Source organism: Rousettus aegyptiacus, unplaced genomic scaffold (genome assembly GCF_014176215.1).
Source record: "Rousettus aegyptiacus isolate mRouAeg1 unplaced genomic scaffold, mRouAeg1.p scaffold_m13_p_6, whole genome shotgun sequence".
Classification (NCBI taxonomy): domain Eukaryota; kingdom Metazoa; phylum Chordata; class Mammalia; order Chiroptera; family Pteropodidae; genus Rousettus; species Rousettus aegyptiacus.
In genome coordinates, this window is record NW_023416309.1 from 34,607,780 (window position 1) to 34,630,025 (window position 22,246).

Here is a 22,246-nt window from a genome sequence, read left to right on the forward strand (position 1 = left end):
GGAAATCACTGGGCCAGGGGAACTAAAACTAAATTTTACTTTCAGATCCTGGACACAACAACCGGATCATAAACATCAGGGGAGGGATCGTTGGCTAGGCGGGAAGGGGAAGGGTTCTGCGGGTCATCATCTTGGCTCTGCAGCTCACTTTGCTCGCCCGGCAGTCCGTGCTTTTGGACGTTGGGCAGCAGTGCTCACTTCTTACGTCCATAGTGTGGGTAATTTAGTCACCAGGGAAAAGGGAAATATGTAGCATTTGTGCCACTATTTCTCTTTTCCAGGCTTATGGCCGACATCACCAATTTATCACCAGATTTTTTTTTTGCTGAGCCCAGACTAGGTCTCATAAGCATCGATGTTGCTCTCTAGGAAGCAATTACGTAACAGACTGAAGGCGGTGGGGCCAGGTAATAAGCCCAACTACCTGTCTCTCACCTCCCGTCTCACCCTTCTCTACCCGCTTTGCCATGCTGGGGATGGTTCGCTGCCCACCAGGGGGAGCCAGAGGGAGGCTGCCAGGCTGATGGACAAGGAAGGGACTTGCTCCTTCCTGTCTGCTTGTGTCCCTGTGCTCATCCCAGGAAGTGCTGCTTCACTCTGGCAGCAGCACTTTCTTCCTGCAGCAACAGCTGGATCCAGTTTGTAGTTTTCCCAACACACTTGTAACATCAGCCTTCTTGTGTCCCCTTTGAGACTCTGGCACCAGCCTGCCAGCCTCCTTCTCAGAGGTCTGAGTCTTGCCCCTGTGAGCCCCTTGTCCAAGCTTCCATGTTTCAATAATTCCCTTAGGGCCTTGGCTGTAGGGGTGGTTGCTGCTTCCTGAAATTGTTACTTCTGCGATACCCTAGAGTTCTTTTTTTTCACCCTTTCAGTTACCTGGTTAGCAATTCTTTATATTAAATTCTGTCTATTAAAATAACTGGACGATTTCTGCCCCTTAACTGAGGCAGAAATGCAAACATAAATATAAAACCTATTTGCCATCCCTGGACAGGGCCATCATGGTAGTCGCAGCGACAAGAGATTATACTGCATAAAACTCAAGGCTTTTCTACAGCTCCAAAATAGTGCAGATCTAGCTTGACAGCACAGTGAGACAAGATAAAGCATGAAGGTCTGTGAATAACTTCGCCCTTTCAGGCTAGGGTGTCTGAGTGGCAGGCCACCCCCTTCCCCAGTGCACCGATTAAAACTCCAACTTTGTAGCTGGGGGAAAGCACACCTGAGAAATAAGCCTCCTCATCTTAGAAGATGAGCCCGAGGCACAGAAAGAAGAAGGGACTTGACTCAGGTCTCACGGCAGGCGAATGGCAGTGTGGGATTGAACTCCAGCTTGTTTGTCCCTCTCCCCACTTATAAATATCCAGGCTTAAGATGGAGGATGTGCCAACTTGTTTCTCTACTCCATCCAATGAAATAAAGAACATTTATGTTCTAAAATGCATTAAAATGGTTAGAACACTTGTGTTTTTTTGCTTAAAATGACCCGATTACTAAGTGTTAATGCATCATCCCCAATTCAAAAATTTTTTAATTTAAGTAAGATGTGGCAATGTCATATAATGGAGTATGTACACACCTAGGTGCAGCTAGTTGTGGGATTGTGGGTGAGTTTCTTGACCTTGGTTTCCTGTAAAATGACAGTTCTAATCATATTTACCTCTCAAGGTCAATATTCCCTTAATAGATGGGAGCTATTGTTGATGAATGTCTTTAATGCTTGTTTCAAATGCAGAATATCTGCTTCTTTTTCCTCTTGGTCTTTTTGGTTCTTAAATAAAAAAATTTTTTTTAGTGGCTCTATTCCTGGCATAAAGCCTGATGAGCTCAATAAACACTGAAGATTATTAAGTTGTCAGTATTAGCAGGCAGTATTTTTCTAAGAGTTCTGTTAGGTAAAAAATCCCATCCAAAGAGACAGTTGAGGCATTTCTTTGGGAGAATTGAGGACTCTTCTCCTGTCACTTCTTCCTAACCCTACAAAAGGTCCCTTCTGGTGACTGAGCAGGCCGGCTGGTCTCACACTCCTGATGACCCATCACTGGGGTCACTGAGGCCTGCTGGGCTTGGCTTCCAGGAGAAAGGGTCCCTGAAGGCCATCACCCAGCCCAGCTGGGTTCACACCCAGTGATTTACCGAGCATCAGGGCCACTGACGCCTTTTATGTCCCCTCCTCTAGGCCAAAGGGACATGGCAAGGGAAGAGGCGGCCGGGAACCCATCCTGGGTCACCTCCGCAGAACTCTCCCATCATTGATGGTGTCCCTTTGCCCTGGAAAACAAAACCTAGGCCCCTTGACTTTGGGTTACCAACACTTTGGCACCACCTTTGAAGCCATGATCTGAATTTACGACACGAGTGTGAAAGACTGGTTCAGGCTCTGCCCCCTTTCCCGGCCGCTGAACTTCATGTGGTCCAGAGTAAATCACCCTAATGGCCGCTGGGCCGGCATTGTTGCGGGATGTTTTATACCCATGCTGGCAGTTATTTAGGGTGGCCAAGTTGAATTGCCAAGTGTCGAGTTACAGTTGTAGCTTTTAATTGCTTTGTGCATAATTATGAAGAGACATAACTACCGAAGGTAGGTTCAACACAGGACCTTTCAACAACTAGGTTCAATAAAAAGAGGAGGGAAAAAACAATGGGGCATCTTGTCTTCTAGCCCACGAAGGGGTCGCCTTTCTCCAGCACTGTGGACAAATAAGCCACTTTCTCCTGGGAGGAGAGGTGCCACAGACCACCAGGTGGTCCCTAGACTTGCTACTTGATGAAAGGATCATGTTTTCCGGGCCCCTTCAGTGGCCAGGAATTGGCCCTACTTGGTTTTAGGTCCTCAGTGTGCAGAGGCGGGGACGGGGAGACATGCCCTAGAGTCACTAGCCAATTGAAGCTGTCGTCAGAAAAAAACCTGAATCTCTTCTCCACTTGCGTTTGTACCCAGTGATCATTTTTATGGTGGGCTGATTGCACGCATGTGGGTAGCTGTTTGCACACCTGCAGCATTGTACGGCCCAGGCAGGCACATACTGCCCTCTTCATTCACAGAACCCAGCCACTGGAACAGCCAGTCCCCAATGTGCGCATTAGTAATGGATGTCTGAACTTTCAATCTTGCCCCTTAGGACAGTATCTGTAACCCCTGGATCAGGTAGATTCGGCGGACAGTCCCATTTCTCTCTGTCTTTTATTGCTAGTTTCGGGGTGAGGGATGTCCCTGCTTATTCATCCTTTGACGGAGGATGCAGAAGGGTGAGAAGGATGGAAAGCAGATGGTGTTAAAACATGCCTCAGCAGGCTTTTCCTGGGCTGGGTGGCTCTATTCCCTTTATACCCTGGCTTTCTGACGGTAAAGCTCATGTTGTTTAGTAACTACTTTATTATTACAATGTAACTGAAAAAAAACCTAATACATTCTGGTAGTAAAACTTGACAAAGGGTGTTTGGTGAAAAGAGGTCCCCTTCCCTCAGATCTCAGGCCCCTCTCCTTGCTCCTCAGAGGAAGCCATTGTTACTCTTTTCTTGTTTGGGATGTTTATTTTTATTTTTTTTTTAATATTTACTTTTACTTGTATTAAAATGTCAGGGATGGAGGGGAGGGAGGAATTGTGATTTGCCCCTGGCCCTTGGCTGTCTGCGTAAGGGCAAAGATCAAGCTGACGGAATCAACAGTCAGCGCCATGTCTAAAAGCAGAAGGGATGCTGGTGTGAAGGCCTTGGGAAGCTGGGGCAGACTTTTCAAGAGCAGAGCGGGGAGGGAAGGGAAGCCATGTAAGAAGCACCTTATTATTTCAGACACCCTAAGAGATCTGGGCTTCCAGAGGTGAAGAAAGGTAGGGCCTGCCCTCAATCAAGTCTACTAGGGGAGAGACACAGAGAATTCAAATGCAGGGCAATAATGACATACAGGTACAGTGATCATACAGTACAGTGGGAGAAGATTGGGGAGGGAAGAATAACTTAATTGAGACAGCATGGCGAGGAAAGGCTCCCTTCCTAAAAGTGGTAATGTCTGGGCTGGGCTTTGAAGGATCAATAGGAGTTGACCGGACTGATAAGAGGACTCTAGGAGATACCGTGTGTACAAACGTTTGGTACTTGGGAAACTGTAGTCAGGCTGGCATTGTCGAGGCTACGTTGTGTCTTTGCATGGGTGTGATATGTATGAGCATGCACATGTCACACACACACAAGTGCATTCTGGTGTGTGTGCATGTAAGGATGAGGCTGAAGATGAGGCTTGAGAGGCACACAAGGGTTGGATTATGAAGGGAACTGCCCTGACCGATGGTTAGGCACAAAATGTATTTCCTTCACTCAGTCTTCATTCTACAAATATTTATTGAGTATCAGCATGTGACAGGCATAGTGCTAGATGTCTGGAAGATGATGGAAAATAGGGCAATAGGGTTCCTGTTCTCACAGACTGACATTCAAAGCATGTGTGTGTTGGGGGAGGGGGCCGAAGCACCAGACAAAAAATAACCCTAATGCATGCTCATTTGTCAGTGTCCTGAGAAAGAGAATAATGGGGGCATTCAGGAGAATCCTCTGTGAGGAGGTGATGTTGGAGCAGAGACCTGAAATATCTTTGCATGGGAAGACACTTCCAGGTTGGGGGGCAGTGGGCAGGTCGGCTGTTGGAATGAGAAGTGGAGGTGGGAGCTATAACATTCTCAGGTGAGAAGAGGTGACCAAGCCAAAGATCGGAAATCCCAGTAGGTTTGTGGAATGGGAGGAACCAGTTTAGGATGGTATTTGGTGAAGTAGAATCTGGCTGCCAATGGAGAGCATATGGGAGTAGTGGAGATAACATATAGGAAGACAGGTTAGGAGGCACTGTAGGGTCCAGGTGCAAGTGGTCAAGGCCTGGGGGCAAGTAATGGCTTCCCTGCTCCACTCTCCAGTCCTTCACTGTGTCTGGCTCACTGTTCCCCCTCCACATCTCACATATCCATTCATTCTTTTTCATCCCCAGTTCCTACTGACATCCTGAATCAGGCCACCATCCCGCTTGGTTCTGGCGCCTCCTAACTGGTCTCCATGGCTCCATTCTTAACCTCATGCATTCCAGCCTGCGCTCAGCAGCCTGAGTGATGTTTTAAAATGGGAAAATGATCACGTCACTATGCTGCTCAAAATCCTTCAAGTGTTCCCTGTTGCCCCAAAGCTCCTTAAAATGATCTGGCTTTACTGGGGTCAATTACCTCTCGGAACTCCTTGACCCTCTCCCGCCTTCCCCAGTTTTTCCAGTCAGAAGAAGCCGTTTGACCGCTCTGAACTGGTCTTGCCTTTTCTCTTGTCTCCAGGCCTGAGTGTTCTTCCCATTTCCTATAATTCTCTTCTTCACCTCTTGTCCTTCTCCTCCTCCAGGCCCACTCCCAGCTGTCTCATTTCTGCTCATCTTCTAGGTCTTCTTGTTCAGGAAAACTTTTCTGGTTTGCCATGGCTAGGTCAGGTGGCCCCCTTGGCAGCCCACACACCTACCCCCATCCTAGCTTTTACCATGCTGTGTTGTAATCACATGCCTTCTTGTCTGTTTCCTTAATTCTAAGAAAAAGGGCCAACTTGTGCTCTCGACCCTTAGCACAGTGCCTGGCATGGAGCTGGTGCTTGATAGGTCTCTACTATTGAATGACTGAGATCTGAGAAATGAGAAAGAAGAGTTGGTAGGGGCGAGAGCAGGGCTGAAGAAGAAGTTGAAGGTGATGTCATCAGTAAAAGATGATGGCCACAGATAGCAGTAACAATGACAGTGAATACTCTCTGGTCCTTACTGTGTGCAAGGCACAATTCTGAGTGCTTTATGTGTGTTAGCTCATTAATCTTCCTGAAAACAATACGAGGAAGGTACTACAAGTATCCCTGTTTTACAGACAATCACAGTAAAGTAACTTACCCAGAGTCATACAACTAGGAAATGAGAGGGCTGGCATTCAAAGCAGGTAGTTTGGTTCCTATACTCTCTGTACACTACGAAGACATTTAATTTGGGCATTTCAAACTTTAAGTGACAGTAAATCAATTCTCTCAATAGCTGGCACTCACTTCATGGGGTTGTGAACAGCCCAGCTGGTCCAAATTGAACAGCTAAAATATCCCATTATAATTGAAATCCCAGGGGTGACCTCTAGGCCAGTATGAGAGTTCTAAGCCAGCACTGAACTCCACCCCAGTGAAGCAGCAGTAAAGCTACTTCTTCGTGCCCGGGGCACTCCTCTAAGTGACTTTCTGAACCGGGAAGTTCATGTGTATAACAGTGGATTTTGTTGACAAAGTTGACTATGCCAGTCAAGAAAGTCCATCCTCCTTGGTAGTAGAAGTGGCTATATTGTAAGTGACTATTAAAAATATGCATCTGTTTATGGATGCCAAAGAACTCTTGTAAACTTGAGGGGCAGGAAGCTCTTTGAAGGACAAAGAAGTATCATTTAGTCATTCAATAACATTTATGTAGCGCCTGCTAGGGGCTAGGCTTACAGCGATGAACAAGACAAGATGGTCCATCATAGAGCTCCTATTATCATGGGAGAGACAGACAAGAAACACGTTAGCAGAAAGTTACTGCTTGTGATAATGTTATGAGGGCAGCACATGAGGCAGCTCGGTTAGCTAATAATGGGGTGGCGTTGGTGGTTTACAGGGTGCCATTAAGCAGGCAGGCCAGTTTCAGTGCTGGTGTCTTTGGAGTTTCACTGAAAAGATAATAGAGAAATTCAGTGTCAGCCCATAGGCATTGTTTGAAGCACGATGCCTCTTTAATGCACCAGAGCGTCTCTTGAAGAAAGCAAGCCACAGGAAGCAGTGTCCACTCCTCTCGAATGCTCTGGTAGGAAGCCCTTTATAACCTCTACTCAAGCCAAAGAGGTTATTTCACCAGGACCCCGAGACTAAAAATGGACCTCTTTGGTCTTTCAGACTTTGCTAATGGGTTTGTAAAGTGGTACAACTTCTCTGCAAAAGTTTTGCAAGGCTACCAAGAGTCTTAAGAAGGGCATTACTTTCTGAACCAGCAATCTACCTCCGGATATTAATCCCCCCAAAATACTTAGAGTTGACAACAAAATTTCTGATGAAAATGTTCATTTCAGAGTTGTTTTAATTGTATAAAATTGGAAACGATGGAGACCGTATAAATAATTATGGTACATTTTCAAGATGGATAATGAGAAATATTCACTATGAAAGTTAAGTGACAAAAACAAATCATTAAAATATAAGAAAAACATTAAAAAATGGTAGGGGTCACAACATGATTTCAATGTCTACACAGCACTGTTTTAGATGGTATTAGGGCCAAATAATACTATTCGAATTGTCACAACTAGAGGAAAAAGAATAGAGGTATATTTAATATGTAAACAGCTAAGGCCAAGGGACATCACAAAACATTGTATGAAGAAAATTTTTCCCCCCAAAATTTTGTTCAACCAGAAAACTGGTGGGTGTGCAGAATTATCACATAGCCCATGGGTTGTAGGCATGTCAAATACAGAAGAATTCTGTCAAGAAAAAAATCCAAGAAAGTTCTCCTGTAAGTCATACGGGGATGAGTGTTGCTCAAAGGTGATCTTTTTGGTTTCAGGATCCATTCACACTCTGAAAAATTACTGAGAACCCCAAAGAGCTTTTGTTCATGTGGGTTAAATATGTTGACAGCAAACAAAATGTCAGCTAGATAGTTATTACTCCAGCAAAAATGTGTTTATTTGGGAACAACAAGGAGTTGCAATCTGGTACATGCAAGGCACATGCAAGTCTGCTAAAACAAAGGGAAGGAAATTTTTTTATACAGAGGAGAAGAAGTCGGGAGGGCTATGACAAAGAGTTCTCCCTTTTGTGTTTCGAGACAGACATAGGGCATGAGGGCTCCCCTTTATGGCCTCCCTACTTCGCTTTAAATGAGTTTTCTGTTTATTAATTTTTACATGTCTATCAATATTTATGTATTAAAAATTAAAACTGAGAAGTGTATTTACTGCTTTATTTTAAGTGACAATAATAAACCCATTGTATTATAATTTAGCTAACATTTTTAATGAAAATATATTCATATGTTAAAGTTCTAACTCCCAAAGTGACGACATTTGGAGATAAGGCTTAAAATTGGTCATTAACATTTACTGAGGTCTTAGGGATGGGGCCCTGATACCATGGGGTTAGTGTCCTCATAAGAAGAGACAGGGGAGACTGCCATGTGATAAGCCCCTGATCAGACTTCCAACCTTCAAGACTGTAAGAAAATAAAATTCTATGGTTTAAGCCAAAAAAAAAAAAAAAGTGGTAAGAGTCTATTTTTAACAAGCATAGAGATATATGCCAGTGGAAAAGCTTGTCAATGTTATTAGTGGTTATCTCTGGAAGGAAGGGTTTTCGGGTGATTTCTATCTGCTCTGAACTTTTCTGTGTTTTCCCAAATTATCCTCAATAATCATGCCTCACTTGTTATCAGGATAACGATTTTTAAAAATGTACTCTGACTTTAGGTTAAAAAAAAAAAAGTTTATTCAAAGGTTAAACTGCTCCTGTTAGTTCTTGACCTGAAAGAGTTGTTGAGGCTCGAAAATAGGAAGGAGGAAAATTGTATCTCCCTCAGGAAAAGTCTCCCAGGGTTCTTAATCTCCCCCCCTTCTCCAGAGCCAGGTTAACACATCCTCTGGCAGTAGTGAGAGTCTGATATAAAGAGTCAAGGACTATCCCCCCAGGATCAGCAAGCCTATGCGTAGGGGAAAGACGCGAAGGGACTAGCGCAAGCCTAACACTGAGCGCTTACTCTGTGCCAGCCACAACGTTAAGTCCGTCTCTCGCCTGAATTTATTAATGCAGTTAATCCTCACAGCGACCTTAAGAAATCAGTGCTGCCACTACTTCCAATTTAAAGACGGGGACACCGAGGCCCAGAAGGGTAGTGTACCCCACATTTCATACCTAGTAAGTGGTACAGGCAGAATTTAAATCCAGGTCTGATGGTGCTATGTTAGGGAGTGGGAAAAGCAAGAATCGGGGAGGTGAGAAAAGAGAGAAAGACAATAGAGGGGAGAAACCTAAGGTGGGTACGAGCAGGAGGCCAGTGACTGCTCTCTCCACTTTACAATGAAGAGAGTCCCACACGGAGGCGTCAAGAAGCAGTTTAGAGTAGGGGAAAGATCACTACTTTCTCGCCTTTGTGGGCTTCCAGGATTCCAGCGTGAGCCTGGATGAGTGTTTCTTCTCTTCAAGAGCAGCAAAAAAAAAAAAAAAAATTGCTTGTGACTGATCATGAGTGTTGGTATTTGAGAAAGTTTTTCTTAAAGGTTAAGAGAGAGGCACAAGTTTCTGGAGTGATTTTGAATAGAACTTCTGGGCCCCTCCAAGACTTCCCAGGTTGATAGCAAGGCTTTTTATTCCAATTTCACTTTTGAACAGATGGTTTTTCTGTTCTGTGTTGCAGTTAGGAGAGCCCCTAGAGCTGCCCTTATGCTAATCAGCCTCTATGGAGGTTGGTTTTGGCAACCCGATGGAACACAGATGGAGAGTGTTGAGGAGGTAAGACGAAGAGTTTTCAAAGGTTTCTGAGCAAAAGAAGGGAAAGAAAAGAGAGGTTTTATGTGAAAGAAAATGTCTGTTGCTAGTAATAGAAGGGGAAATAGTCCTAGGGAAAAAGGGGAGAATGCAGTCTGGGTTTGAGCCCCTCGATGAGGAAGAGAAAAGTCCCAGTTCTTCATACCTGTCACCAGGTGGCAGCACTGAGGCAATACAGCTTGGTTGTGTCTAATTTTATCCCAAGGAAGTCCTGTGTGATTGTAGGGTAGGGGTGAATGAGAAACAGCAGTTGGTGGTAGGGGTGATGGTAGAGAAAGGGAATACAGCACCCATCTGAAGAATATAAAGAATATCAGCACTCTTTGCTCGTATTGCCCTATAGTATTCTTCATTGGCCCCATTTTTCAGCAATATAAAAAGTGAAGGGAATTAATAGTTATTGCACACTTACTATACATTATGTATTGTGCTGAGTTCTCTCATTTACTTACTGAGCTCTGTAACATCTTTTGAGTCAGTATTATATTCACTTTACACACAAGGAAAAAGAAGCTTAGAAATGTTAGTTACTTGTTCAAAGGCTTAGAGATAGTAAGAGGCAGAGCCAAGAAGCAACCCATCATCTGCCTGCCAACAAAGCCCATTCTAATTTACTTTCCACATTGACTCCAAAGATCAGATGGAAGCACTGCTTAATCATCCTTACTCTTAAAGTCCTAACTTGACTAAGTCAGTGTTTTTAAAACTCTTGTGAACATAAAAATTCCCAGGATGCTTGTTAAAATATATCGATTCCTGAACTCTATACCTATAACTACTGATTAGAATCTCAATGGGAGAAACCTGAGAATCTATTTGTAACATGCTCCAAAATGTGATCTGATGTGCTCAGGCAAGTTTCATCATTATTGACATAGATAGGCAGGTTTTTATACTTATGGATATAAACTCATTTGGCTGTAAACTGTTTATTTTCACAAGGCTTTAGGTGATTCAGGAAGTAAAATCTCTCGGGGTATATTGATGTACTTTCCCCCTGATACCTGTCAAATACTTCTCAGATTTTTTTACATAATGACATTATTTAAAATAATCAATAGAGATTATATTTAAATTCGGTAGTATGACTAAAATACAGCAATATTTTACTCCCTATGGTGTCATTCCCCATTTGACTTTGTATGTTAGAGCTGAAATATTTATTTGCCTAAATTGAATTGAAAGGGATTCTCTGGTAAAGTGGCAAGAGTTTGAATTTTGGTTAACATCGAGCAATAAAAGGCCAAGGTACATGTTTAATTTCTTAATCTTCCCTTTGGTGGCCCCTGGTACTCTTCTCATCCCTGTACATCTCTGAAAGAGTTTAAGAGGAAGTTGTTTAATTTACATCCAAAAAAGTCAAAGGGAAATAGAGATTTTAAGGGGAATTATAAAGATAATTAGGCCAAATAATTTTGGTCTGAGTTACTCAAATATCAATTCTGATGCTTTTTGGGAGTATAGCACTACATGAAACTTTTTCACAGTATAAAGGGTCATCTGAGATCCACTATTCTAGTCCCCAAAATTGGCAGGTTGCACAAGGAAGAAGAATTCCCTAATAACTAACAATTTATAAAACTAATGCCCCTTTGAATACTTCTGTCCCCCTTCCATCTAACCTAACATCGGCATCTATCCTAGCTAAAATCATTTTTAAAAATCTTGCAAAGATGCAGGATTATGTGAAGCATTCTCAAGGGTGACGTTGGAGAATTCCTATGGTTTCAGACAAAACTTTTAACAAATGTGGAACTCGCAGAATCAGTCCACTTATCCAATGAAGGAGAGAAAATTGACAGGATGCTTCAAAAGAAAATATTAAGAAATCCTTCAGAAAATGGATGACTACTTTTGTGAGAATGACTATTTTTAATAACTGCGCTGCAAAATAAGTTGTGAAATGAAAAATATTACTATTATGCTATCATGTAATGTTGCCAAAAAATGTGCCAAAACTTCCAAAACTTAGTTATTTGTTGTGCTATGAATTAAAGCACATTTACTATTATTTTCCAAATATGGTTTAATATAAAATAAAATAAACTTATTTTTATATAGTTTCATTTTTAAAAGTTTAGTTTCCATCAGCGTCTATCACTTTTTATAATGTCACTATTTACTAGAAACTTTAATCTTGTTAAAGAGGATTCACTTTAGGTATGAGGATTAAAAGAGTTTTTACATACAAAACATATATAACAGTACTAGGTATCTATTAAGTACTCTCCAATTTAAGTAGTTATTGTTATTAAAATGTAATTTTTTAGCACTTATTATACTTGGCTAACATGTTTAACATTTGGTATTTTATTTACTTTTTATTTTTTAGGCAAGACAACCCTTGGTTGACCTCACAGATTGCAAGGACCTTGTCAGCTTACGATCTCTTATTTTTTAAATTATTTTTTATTTTTTACACCTACAGCACCTGGTCTTCTTAGGTGGTCTCCCATCCAAGTACTAACAAGGCCTGACCTTGCTCACCTTCTGAGATCAGATGGGATCAGGCTTGTTCAGGGTAGTATGGCCATAGACACATTTGGTCTTAATAACACTTACCAGTTATTACATACTATTTATTAGACATAATTTACACATATGATTTCATTTGATTCTTATCACCCACGCTAGGAGACAAGTGACAAGTGCTTTTTTTGGTCCCATCACAGTTAAGGAAACTGACAATATGTAGGTATCGATAAGTAGGAACCTTGAGTCTCATAGCTGGTATGTGGAAGAGTCAAAATTTGAATTCAAGTTTGTATGCAAAGGCTAGGATCTTCCTTTATTTCCTTTCTCTTTCTTTATTTTCTTCCCGTCTAAATTATTACTTAAAAATCTTAAACATATGCAAAAATAGCAAAATAGTCCCATGAAGCTCAGAAAGGCTTTTTCAGCTTCAAAAAAACGACCGACGTGAGGCCAATCTTCTTTCATGTCTACCCCCTCTCGCCTTCTCCCCCACAGGTTACTCCTATAAAATTTCTGGTGCTATATCATCTCAGCTGTAAATATTTCAGTGTGTATTTTTAAGTGATAGAAACTTAGAGAAACACAACTAAAAAAGATTGCAATGATATTAACCAACATCCGTACAGTCTTTGACATTTTTCTGATTATCTCATAATAATTTTAACATTCACTTGGTTCGAATCAGATCTGCACATTGCAGGTGGTTCATATGTGCCTCATGTCTCTCCGTCTATGGATTCCTCCTCCATTTCTTTCTTGAGATTTATTTACTGAAGAAACTGATATTTGTTCTGTAGAATTTCCTGCAATCTCGATTTTGATTGTTTCTCCCGCATGACTGTTCACCATCTGTAAATTGGTTATTTACTTTTTGAAAACAACTTTTTGAGAGCTCCTACTGTGTTTAAGGTGCCGGGTTCCCACCCACCTACTTCCCTCACACATGGACTTTCCGATCTAGTGAGGGACACAGATGCTAAACAAGCAAAGAAACAGGAAGTTTTATTTATATTGTACTTACATAATGTATAAATATATACCGCTTATGACATAAAGACAACTCTATTTGGTCTCCATAATACTGTGAGGTAAGGCTTTTTTTTTTTTTTTTTTTTTTTTTTTAATTATACCAAGGAAACCATTGTGAGGTCAAAGAGAACCAGACAGTGTTCAGGTTTTCCCTCTTCTATCAACTACGTGTGACCGCGTGTCAGGGGGTGAGAGATAGAACTACCTCTGAATTCTGGTATTTTCATCTTTAAAATGATAGGTTTTGACCAAATAAGTGTTTTTTCAGTCTTCTTAGAGATATGGAATCCTTTTTCTCTCCCCCCATGAACTCCCATGCTGAATCCTAATGTATATAAAACGGGTGACAGTGGCGCTGCTCTGGGTGAAGCAGGGGACAGCCGTTGAGCCCGGTCCCATCTCACGCTCCCTCCCTTACTTTCATGCCCACCACATCGGCCCCTATCGGTCCCTACGGCCCCTATCGCAGCCGCTGAGATTCACCCTTAGAACCCAGGTCTCCATGGAGCATCTAGGAAACCACTGGATTAGGTTCGATGTTTTTCTAAGCACTACCAACTTATGAAAGATCTGGGTAATGCGTTGGTTTCCTCATTGGTGTTGGAACTCTATGTAATTCTCTCTCTCTCTCTCTCTCTCTCTCTCTCTCTCTCTCTCTCTCTCTCTCTCTCTCTCTCTGTCTCGCACGCGCATGCGTGAATTTATGTTTCAATGGAAGCCTGGCGTTCCAGCGCTGAGATGTTCCTATCCGACCTCTCCTTTTTAGTCAACCCTCTTTTAGTTACAAATAACAGAACCCAAGTCAAACTAGCTTGTGCAAACAGAGGTTACTGGCACATTTAACTAGGAAGTCCCTGCATATACCTGGCTTCAGGCCACGGCTCAAGCAGCACTAACAGGCGGCTGGCTCTTTCCACTTCTCAGTTCTATTGTCTGCACTGCTTCCTTGTCTGGCACTCGTTCCTCAGGTAGTGGCCGCTAACAATTCTAGGCTTACATTCTATCGGCCCGACAACCTCCTTGAAAAGAGAGGGTCTCTTCTTTGATAGTTTCTATGAGTCCTGCGTGTCCACCTTCATTAGCCAGGTATGGACCACATGCTTAGCTTTGAACCAATCACCGTGGCCAGGAGAATTCAGAACGTTAATTGGCCACCTTGGGCTACCTAAATCATACGGGGTGCGAGAATTCCTCAAGAAACATTGAAGTGCTGCTACCAAAAGAATGGGAAATATCCTCAAAAGATGAACACTGTACCTAAGTGACCATAAAACTTATCATCCAGATTGGAAGAATTTAGAGAGTAAAAGGGGGTACCATTAGTAGTCATAATGGAATAATAAATATAAACAGGCACTGTTCTGGGCAAACTGGAACATATGGTCCCCCTAACTATACCTCTCAGAGAAGTTAAATGACACTGTCAAGGTTCTCAAACTAGTTAGTGAGAGAACTTGGTGTAGAGCCCATTCCAGTACTTTCCACCAAAATGTCATATGAGGTCAGCAATCTGAAACTTGTCCATAGTAAAGCTGTCTCTACAGAATAGGGTTTAGTGGAATAGGTATTACTGAAAAATAGAACCTCCGAGGAAATTAGACCAAGTGAGGAATCATTTGTATGTCATGTCAGTGACTATCTGCAACAATTTCCCTTCTTTGACATGTTCATGTATCCTGCAGTAAATGTTTTGGGTGCACATATACACCCTAGGATGGTCTGGCATTGTCAGTAAAGAGTGTGGGTCTGGAATCAGCTGGGTTTAAACCTATCTCTACCAATTATAAGCTAGGTGACTTTGGTCAAATTACTTATTCTTTCTGAGTCTGTTTCCTCATCTCTAAAAATTGGCTAAGAACAGCATCTATCTCAAAAGTTTATTATGAGGCTAAAATGAGACCGTTCATCAAGTGCTATGCTGGAGCATAATCAATGCTCAATAAATTTAAGTTATTTTTATTAATTTTATTACTGGCATGTCTATAGAAGCTCATGTAGTCCCTGGCTTGTTCTCATACCAAATAAAGTCTGTACTTTGGATGCTCTATGGTGATAGAGGATCACTGGGCAATGTGACCAGCATAATGACCTTCTCTGTTTCCAGGCACACACCTGTCCAGGTGTTTCTTCTCTGCGGCCAGCCCTCCTGTGACCCAGTCAGGTAGTTGCAGCCCCAGCCTCACACCCTATCAACTGGAGAGCAATCAGTTTGTGTGTGTGGCATTGACACGACGTTGAAAAGTGTTGGTCAATAAACCGTGAGGATTTTATAGTATCTCTAGGGGTGTTAAATTGCAGGGAAGAAAGACTGTGTAAAGGACAGTCAAACATGCCATAAAAAATGAAGTTATCACTAAGTCTCTGCAGTTCATGGTGTGAAATTCCAAGCCAAAAAGAAAAATACGAGCCAAATATTTTAGCAAATGTCTTTGGACTCAGACACCTGGTTTGGAAGCATACCACCACCTGTGCTGCATTAAACCTGCAAAAAACCCAGGAAGGAAATACAGTGTATGAGGCCAGAAAAGGGTGGGCTCCAGGATCCCTTAGGTCAAACAGCAGGCTGTAAATGACTCTTTTCAAAACAGACATATTACTTCCCAAGATTGCGGCCTACCACAAAGGAAGGTACACACAGCGGTCGTTCCCAGCAAGAGTTATACTATATGGCTATTAGGGGGAATAGAGGCAGCTTGATTCTCACCAATGACAGGAAATAAGGTCAAGTAAAGATAACAGGTCTTTGAATTAAAGAGGCTTTCAATGTATATCCTGGCCTCATGGCCTTAGTAGCGAGTAAGAATTATGGAATGGAACCATGGGTTTTCTTACTGCCTTTAAGTTGGACACCTGAAACACACCCTTTCCTTGATTGATGCGAAGGAGGCCTGTGTGGGGAAGCCACCATCTTCCTCATACCTTCGGCTTTTCATGCTCTCTCTCAATAGACCTCACAGTCTTGTTGCTAGTGAGATCTAGGCTGAGATCATTTCAGGAGTTAAAAGTCACAATCAGCGTTTTTGATAGTCTTGGTGGTAAATACCTTCAGATTTAGAGGTCAAGACTGCATTAATTTTGTCTAGGTAATGGGGGAGGGAGCTTGTGGACCCCAGGAGGAGAGTGCCACTATATTTCTGTGTTCTCATTTTTCAAGGACAGGATATTCATACAGGCTTGACTTAATTCACCAAGACAGAGCATCAGCTCAGGGAGAAAAATACCAAATTCAAATCCTATATGAAAAGACTGTCACATGGAGAAACACCTGATTGTTAGGCTGGGTTTCCTGGCCTATTGTTCAGACCGAATTTATTATATACCCACTTTGATTTTCTTTCTCCCTGGGTTGGGGGAAAGGCGCAGGAGTGGGAATAAGGGGCAGCTGAAATCAAGCAACAAATTACAACATTAAAAAATGCAATTCAGTTAAATCAGTGAGCCAACTGGTTATTCTACAAATATCCAGCTGGTTGACCAAACTCAACCTTTTCTGGATGCTTGCTGGAATTGGTCCTGGTGCGTGTGACTGTAGATGTGGGTCAGCCGCACCCCGCCCCACTCCCCCGCCCCCACCAGAACTGCTGAATGAAGTACACATTTTCTTTGTGCTTTTACGTGTGTCTTTTCTGATAATTTAGGTTTTAGAAAGACCTTGATTTTGACAATTAAGCCAGGATTTTGCTCTAATATGGGCAAGAGACACTACTTGTTGGAGCCAGCTGTCCAATATGCAGGGACTGGGGTCAAGGTGGTCAGTGCTAGCTGTGGGTCCTTCGGCAAGTCATTTTTGGTCTCCAAGCTTCAGTTTTCTCATCTGAATATAGTATCAATCATGATTGATACTATCTACTTTAGGGTCGTTAAAAGATTAAATGAGATAATCCAGTGCTTGACCTGATGCCTGATACGGAGTAAGTGAGAGTTCTGGAGATGTTCCCTGTTCATTTGTGTTATCATTGTGATCTTCGTAGCTCATGCATACTCTCATTGGTTTCATAGAGAGTCTATAAATCTCTACATTTCAAAAATTTTACTTATAGAGAGTGTTTTGAAGCCCTGCTGAAGTTCCTTGCTGTGGTTTGGTTTTAAATAGGTTTTTGGTTCCTTGGTTTTTGCCTGAATTAAAAACAGTTCTAGGTTCTGGAGTGTTTAAAGATTTTTAATATGTATAGAATAATTTTTTTTTCTATTTTACAAAAGCAGTTCATGCTTATTGTTAAAAAAAAAGTAAATGCATATTAGTGAAAAAGAAGAAAATCAGTAATTCTACCAGAGATTATTACTGCCCACATTTTGGTGAATTATTATTGCACATGTACTGTAACTTTTCACTTAATTATATAACAAATGTTTTTCACATCATTAACTAGTCTTCAATGTCATGCTTAATGGTAACAGAGATTTCTGTCCATGAGGCACCTCATTTATTTTTGCAATCTAATTTTTCCACTATCAAATAACATCCTTTTTAAACTCCAAATCACCAAGTTTCCAGCTGTGGTTTCCAGCTTTGGGCTTTCATGCCACCTCCACCTAAACCTATAGGTTTTTCTGAAAGTTAGAAATCCCCTACATCCCAAACTAGCACCAAGGATGCTCCTTCAAAAGGTCAGGAAGTTAAATTCCTCTCTTATTCCCCAGTGAAAAGAGGCAAAATTGGGGCCATTTTCATCACAGCTATTATTGTGTGTGAGGTGCTCCAAAGGGGTTTTCCCATTCTTTATCTTTTCCCCTAATCCTGGGTAATTTCCTCACTGCAGCAGCAACCTCACCTTTCATGGGGATGTCAAAATGCATCGTCCAAATAGAAGGACCTTAAGACAAGGGAAAATTCACACACATGTGTTCTGTGCAATGCTCTAGCACCTTTAAACAATATCTAACCTTCTATTCTGGGACAGAATTGACCAAGTAAGGCCTTTTCTTGTTTAACTGGGATCTCAACTCATTTGAAGGATATACATATGACTTCCTTTGCAGTTGAAGACAGGTTGTTTAATCCAGGAGTAGGGATTTCAAAGGGATTTGGACCTGTGAGGTGAACTGCTCAATAAAAGAAATGGCCCAGGAGAGCCCTGGAGGATTCGTGGGAAATTGGGGTTGGCTTCCTAGCCCCGGTTAAGACCTAGGCTATTCCTGGGCAAAAGTGTCAAGTAAGAGAAGTTATCTTCTGAGCCACGCCTTGCCTTTCACAGCCACCAAGCATTTAGCAGTGTCATGAACTTCATGGGGCCCTCTGGCTCCCACAGAGCTGCTCAGGTTACCTTCTAGCCCCTCATTGCAGGCTAGAAGGAGCTGGACCCTTGTCTTGGAGAAAACAAATGCTTTTCTTCCTATTGGCAGACAGAGGTTGAAATGGATGCTAAGGTTACTGTAAGGATAAAACATTTTCCTATAAGCAAAGCTGGTATTTGGGGGTCCTTAGGATGAGGAGTATGTAGAAGGGTCATCAGTAGAGTCACCAGTTAAATACAGGACTCTCAGTTAAATGTGAATTTCAAATAAATGACAAATAATTTTTTTTCATGTAACAGTCTCTTACATTTATTTCTCCCATCTTTTGAGTTGTTTTTCTTACAACTAATTCGAAAGCTTTTTCATCTTGAGGACTCTTTCCAAAGCATTGAAATTAGTTTCAAATAAACAGTAATTATCTTTTATCATTCCCATTTTTTTGTTGTACCTAGTAGTTAATTAGCACACACACCATGACAAGGATAGTTGACCCTTGAACCAAATATGTTTGAAGTGTACTGGTCCATTCATATACTAATTTTTTTTTTTTTTTTTTTTTTACAAATACAGTTCACCTTTCCTATTGGCAGGATTCAAACTACAGATTCAATCAACCGCAGATCTAAAACAGTGTTTTCACAGTCCCAACCACGGATTCCCAACCACAGATAAAAAATCACTGTTTTCCATCCCAAGTTGGTTGAATTTGCTGATGGGATGGGAAGGGCCGACTGTAGAGTCACACATTATAGGCAGATTTTCAACTACATCCGGTGTCAGTGGCCTTAACCTCTGCGTTGTTCTAGAGTCCACGGTAAAGTGGGCATCAGTAGGCTTGGGACAAGCACGCCTTACTTTTAAAGAGCACATTGACATTGCTCATTGCAGGAACAGTATGGAGCAGTCCACTGGAGAGAGGCAACTAGGCCAGATATTCAGCTCACCACAGGCAGGATGTTTGACAGAAGGATGGTCCATGGTCAATCAGAGTTTGTTAACTGGAGACAAGCAAGAGAGAGACTGTCCTGCCAAGCTCTGGGTGCCAGACACACTGTAAGTGTTCAATGAAAGTTACTACTATTATTATTATTAACTAACTCATTGTTAGACACTTGTTTATAGTTTATTGATTTTATAAATAATGTGATGAATACTCTTGTAGTTTAATCTTTGTACAAATCCTTAGTTATTCCCTTAGGATAGTTCCTAAAACTTTATAGATGAGAAAAATGAGATCTAGAGTAGCAGTGCTGTGCTAGGGCTGTTGGCTTGTGAGAGTCGATTGTTAAATTTTCAGGAATTTTGTAATCTGGTTGTTAAACATAGACATTATTAAAAATAAAATTATATAAACATAACTAAGTCATAATTAAAGTATATGTATTAAGAAAACAAAGAACATATATACTCGAAACTCATCACATTCTAATAATTCTACTATATTTTAATATTATTGAAGCTCTTGAAGTTATCTGTGTCTATTGTATTTATGTGGTAGAAATACTAGAAAACAATGGTTTACATCATTTTCTTCCTATCAGCTCTGTTTAAAGTGGTGTCTACACAGAAGTTGATGACAAAGCGATGTCATGTTACCTAGAAACCAGGCACAGTGGACTATTTACACTATAGAAACTGGGAAGTTATACAAATTAGGGCCATGCTTTACCATTGTTAAATATACCACTGCATTTATACAACTGTAGAGAAATGAAACAGCTAAGTAGCTAACAACAGAACTAAAAGTAGAATCCATTTCTCCCGGCTCCATCCATGCTTTTTGGATCATGTTTTGAGTTGTTTTTTAATCCTTACCTTACTGGCATACTCCAACACCTATTAAATATCTCTAAATGATCTTTACCCAAAAGCGTGAAAGTGTTTTCAGGCTATTGAGAAAGTTATAGAACTTCATTCAACAAACATTTATTGAGCAACTGCTGTGTGCTAAACACAAAGAAGACGAAGATAAATAAGACATAAAACGTCTTCAAATAATAATGCCTCAGACTTTAGGTTACAGAATTAATGAAAGTCCTTAAGCTATTACCTTGTATTAAATTAAATAATATAAATCAAATAATATATACATATATAACATAATATAAATAAAATATTTTGTTAATATATTATATAAAACATACATATGGTAATATAAATTAAATATATATAGTTGTGTGTATATACATATATACACAGATGCTTTAATATCATATAGTGATCTACACTTAAAAAAAAACGTAAATAGGGTCCTATAGTAGAAAGAGGTAAGTGAAGGAAAAAAGTGTAGTGATTGAGAACATGAGCTTTGAAGTCAGACTAACTTGGGTTCAAGTCCTGATTTGATCCCCTGCTCCATGACCTTGGGCAAATTAACTTCTCTGAGCTTTGGTTTCCTGTTAGAATAAAAATAGTAATCTCCTTGTAAAGTTTATTTGAGGATTAAATAATAATCTACGTAAAGGGCTCTATGACCGGTAGAGCCAGCACTTGGTAAATATAGCTTAAAACAAACCTCGATGAAGTAAGTCTTAAAAGATAAGAATATTAATTCTTTGGAATTACAAACAATTTATGTACTTCTGAAGTTCGAATTTCTAAGTAAATCCTGGTTTACACTGGGTATGATCGCCTCCCAACTTAGAGTGGGGTCTCATGTGAGCTCTTCGCAGACGCACCAAGCGCCCGGGGACCTCTGTGCTTGTCCTCATGGCCCTTCTGTGTCCTCTGGTGAACTGACCCCACATCTGACATCTCACGCATTTCTCACCTTTCCCTCGTTCCTCACTGCCATTTCACTTCCAACCTCGCAAGCCACCGAAAGTGCTTTTACTCAGATCATCATAGATTACCCAGCTGATTTTTTTTATGGAGTTTGATGCTCTAATGATCACTTCCTCCATCTTTAGGTAAGTTTCATCCAGTTCCGCTTTTAAATTTATGTACCCAAAGGCCGAGAAAGTGGAGGAAGGGAGGCTTGAGGGAAGAAGCAGGGAGGAATAAGAATATTAGTTAAAGCTGTGTTTTCACCTTGGTTTCTTCTAAGAATGAATATTATTCAGAGAAATTTTAGAGTGGTGCTTAATGACATTTTTAAAGAGGGGAAATGCTTCTTGTTAACATTGTTGCTGTTGATTTACACAGTTAGAATTATTTAGAGTCATTCACATGTGTACCATGGGCTTCATCTCTCTTCTTGCATCTTAGACATTTCCCTGGGTTAATTTTCCTTTGCGAGGTACATCCTTTGAGAAGCACTTTTAATGCAGGTCTGTTGGTAAATTTTCTCAATTTTTATCTAAAAATATCTTTAGTCTCATTCTTAAAAGATAGTTTCTCTAAGTACATAATTTTAGATTGAAAGTTATTTTCTCTCAGCACCTTGAAGATATTATTCAACTGTCAATTGACTTCTATCATTGTAAAGTCTTCTGTCAGCTTAATTTTCATTCCTTTGAAGGATTCCATCTTTTCTTTGTCTAGAATTTATCCTGCTTCAAATACATTGGAATTCCTGAGTAAAGGATTGGAATTATATCAATTTGGGAAAATTCTCAGCATTCTCTTTTACTTCCTTCTGGATTATCCGTTAGATGTCTATGAGACCTTTCAACGATCCTTTTGTTTACCTACCCTCTCTTTCTTATTTTTTGGTCTTCTTTCTGTTTTTTTAATTTCTCCAGATCTATTTGGTTTCTTTAGTTGTGAATTTTCCCCCTGTGGTTTAACATGTCCATTGAGTTTTAAATTTTACGTCTTAATTTCTGGAGGTTATGGTTGGTTCATTTTCAAATCTGTTTTTTATTCATGTTTTTGATTATTTTTTTCTTAAAAACATTTTGTTCTATTAATTAATTAATTAATTAATTAGGTGAGGCAATCCTTGGTTGACCTCACAGATTACAAGGACCTTGTCAGCTTACAATTCCTTTTTTAAAAAAATTTTTAA

The 22,246-nt window shown here is 40.7% G+C and overlaps 1 pseudogene; it reads right to left on the minus strand.

Moving 5' to 3' along the window:
* Positions 1–11,977: 11,977 nt before the first annotated feature.
* On the minus strand, positions 11,978–12,096 carry LOC118604579 (annotated as a pseudogene).
* Positions 12,097–22,246: the final 10,150 nt, after the last annotated feature.